The following is a 4,116-nucleotide window of genomic DNA, read 5'->3' as shown; positions in this document are numbered from 1 at the left end:
TTTATTTATTTATTTATTTATTTATTTGAGACAGGCTCTCCATTGTGGTGTTTAGGCTGGCCTTTAGCTTCTGGTGATTCTCCAGCCTCAGCCCTCCCTAAAGAGAGCTAGGATTACAGGAGGGGTCAGGTATGCTGGGCCTTGATGAGCATCATCTGCATATTATAATTAGAGGTATATTGCTTTCAATATCATTTCCATAACCTATTTATTATATGAATCATGAAATATTTGATAGAATTCAGTTTATTGGTATTTTCATACTTATGTGATTGTATTTTGTTCTAAAAATGGGAAACTTGGTTAGAGATTTTTGTTTTGCTGTATAATGATTGGATATAGCTTTTTCAAATCTACCTTCTTTTTTTAAAATATGAGAAAATGAACAAATCAATTCTATCTTATACATGCTCATCTTGTTCTATGATGTAGATTTTCTTTTAGAATTAAAGACACTGAATTCACTGACCATATTACTATTTTATCCTAACTTGAAATGTTGTGATAAAATATAAAATATCAGCATTAGTTATTTGATTAAAAGCATTGGATAAGTTCTGAATTTGAATGTGTTTAAGTTAATCTAATTTTCAATAATAATGCAAATATTTTTTGATGGTTTGTTGTTAGAATTTCTCTATAAATAACAAATTACACAAAAATATGAATAAATGTACCTAATGTGACAGTTATGGTTTTAACCCTCAAAACATTAAAATCTTGTAATGTGACTCAAGTTTATGTTTGAGAGGAAATAATACATGCTGCAATATAAGAAACAATTAAGGTGAATTGTGAAGCAGCTAAACTAATCCTGTGATCAAAGCACGATTATGTGTCTGTAATACCAGAACTCTGGAATCTGAGGCAGGAACATTATGAAGACCAGCCTTGTCTAAAGTGATTTCACACCTAACCTGAAGTAAATGGTGAGACCTTGCTTTTGCTTAGTTGAATAAATTATACTTTGAAAAATTTTTGAAGATTTAAATAGGAACTTTCTGTTATTTAGGGATAATTATTCTCTGCTAATACTGACAGATTCTTTAATGAACTGATAGAGTGAACCTTCTGAACCCTGCACTACTATATGGATGTGTGTCAATACAATGACCAAAGAGAAGAACTGCAAATCTTTGCTGCTTCTCATGTTTGAATGGACTTTAACTTTTATTTTTCTGAAAAGAGCTTAATTAAAAGGGGCAAGGATCAATTAGTGCCATCATTTTAAGTGTTTGATATTATGAACTGTTAATTTTGTTTTGCTTTTCATAGTAATACTGTTAATTACAGAGAAGGTATGATGCAATTATATACAATAAATACATATGGCATCGCACATTTCTGTATCTCAAATACATCTAGTTTTAAAACTCTGTTGTATAGACATGCTTTAAAAGTTGTTCAATAATGTGAAATGCAAGATTTATTTCAAATGGTTAACAAAATGCTATTTTCAAATTGGCGATTACTGTCACCTGTGTATTTCTTCAGTGGAGTTCTACCATTGGGTTTGTTGTCTTCCATTATCATTTGTCTCCTCGGTGTCATCTCATCATTTCTTGAGTAAGTCAATGAACATCTACCATGCAATTTTTCTAACCTAAGGACAATTACAACACCACCAAAACAATCTATTTGACCTCTTAATGCCTTTATTACATAAGGGAATGCATGGCTCTTCCATTTCTCTGCTTCACTTGGCAGGACGTTTGTGGAATATGCATTTGAGTATCAGACGATATATCCCAGCCTTTCCTCTCAGTATGCATCAGTAGAATCTTCATTCATGTCAATGCGCAGAAACTGATTCCACGGTGTTTCCATAGCGACATACCTTTTGCCAAGTTCAATCTTCTCAAACTAATCTTAAGGAATTTGAAGTCTTGATAACATCAAAAACACTATACATTTCATGTTTTTAGTATTTTAAGTTTCTGTGGCTTTGTTTACCTGCTCATTGATTTATGTGGCCTACCATATCAGTAATCACTGATGTCTACATTCTGCTGTGCCAGGCACCTTTGCTTTTTGAATATTTCTTCTGGATCTTAACTGTGTGGTGACTTTCCCTTGCTAGCTTTTACTCGGTTGCTTGGTTTCTATCAGCAGGAATGCTCCAGGGCTAAGGAGTAAGCTTTTTTTCCACATGTGTACCTTCCTCTTAGATTACATTGTTAAAAGCCTGACTTAGATATTACATTTATGTTTTGGTCTATTTAGCATAACATTGGCTGTTGGTTTCTTATAGATGGCTTTTTATCAGATTGAGGTAAAGATCATCCTTGCCAGTTTTCTGTAAGGCTTTACCATGAATGTGTGTTGGATTTGTCAAAACTTTTTGCTGCATTTGTTGAGATGATCATGTGATTTTCATCTTTGCTGCTGATATGGTGTATTATATTTAACAATTTATGTATATTGAACCATCTCTGCATTCTTGGGATAAATCCCACTTGGTCCTGGAGTCTAATCTTTTTGATGATTTGCTTCATTCTGTTCGTTAGAGACCATACTTCTAAGTGACATAAATGAGACCCATATGTGTAAACACGGTATTGTCTCCCTAGTATAAGAAAGAGTAAATAAAATCTGAAAGGTGTAACAGATATTGTGAAAGAAAAAGGAACAGCTCAAAAGGAAGGAACAGCTGTGATGAGGAAAAGGAAAAACTAATGAAGAGACAAAAGGAATGAAGGAGGAAACAGAGAAGGGAAATATATACAGACATACTGAGGATAGCTGGAATAATTGTACTGCTGATTTCTAATGATTTATTGAAAGAAAGCTAAAACTTATTTTTTCTTTTTAATTTTTAAAACTTTTAAAATTTAATTTTGCATGTTTATATCTGGTAATCTGAACAACTAATATGAAGACAACAATATGCATTATAACAGCCAATGTTGAACTCCTACCATCTTGTTTAAGGAATTCTGTATTGTTTCTAATTTTTTATTAGTTTTTTATTCTCTTTAAAAATAAAAATATAAAAATATTTCTATGATTGTGTCCTCTGTAAATCATGTATGAAAATACAATGTAGTTATTCTGTATTTATTCAGAAGAGCATTGATGTCCATTTAATTGTGATTATACAGCTTTAATATGCATTATATAATCTACAAACTTCACACATATATGACATGTCTTCACTATACATAAACTTTCTGTTGCCTCCAATCTAGAAATGAGGGAACTTCCATACTTTTATAGTGTTTAAACATCTACAGTGCAAGAAAAGATGAAATGATTGAGCACAGGGATTTTAGGGCAGAGAAAGAGCTCTGCATAACACTACAGTATTGGATAAATATCATATACTTGTGTCAAATGCACCAAATCTACACATCAAGTGAATCTTAATATGGACTTGGGTGTTAATAATGGGCCAATGTAGGTTCATTGCTTGTAACAAATGTGTCATTGTGGTTGACCGTAGGAGAGGCTGTATGGGTATGAAGTCAACATGAAATGTGAAATCCAAGTGTCCTCTCAAATGTGCTTTGTACTTATAACTACCTTAAAACGTAAGTCCATTAAAAGTATACATATGAGGAAAAAACCCTGTATACGTGCATACATATACATAATGTGTTTATGCATATATGAACCTAAACTCATATACCAATTGGTACTGTACATATATGAATTGGATACATTTATCTGTCTAAAGTTGTTTTAAGACAAGGTTTTGCTTTGTAGTTAAGGCGAGACTTAAACTCTCTACGTAGTTCAGGCTTCACTGCAACTCAAGGCAATCCTTCTGCCTCGTCCTCCTGAGTACTAGGATTGCAAGTGTGGACTACAATATGAAAAATATTTTATGCACACACATACTGAAAGAAACTGCACACTATACACACATATATGATTCAGTCTTATGGAAGCTTCCTGAGATAGATGAGTATCTTTGGTGATTTAGTGGTTTGTAAAACTGGACTCAAAAATACTTCTTTCAAAGTTCCCAGAACTCTGAGACTGCAGCAGGGCACTGACCCTGATTTCATCATTTATCATCATTTTATTGGTTTTCTCTGTTGAATTTATATCAGTAATATTGACAATATCTTTTCAAAGCATACACAGTTTAGAAATTGTATTTCAATGATTGTG

The sequence above is a fragment of the Octodon degus genome, unplaced genomic scaffold (assembly GCF_000260255.1).
Source record: "Octodon degus isolate 3935 unplaced genomic scaffold, OctDeg1.0 scaffold00142, whole genome shotgun sequence".
In the NCBI taxonomy this organism is placed as follows: Eukaryota; Metazoa; Chordata; class Mammalia; order Rodentia; family Octodontidae; genus Octodon; species Octodon degus.
This window is presented reverse-complemented; position numbering follows the sequence as displayed.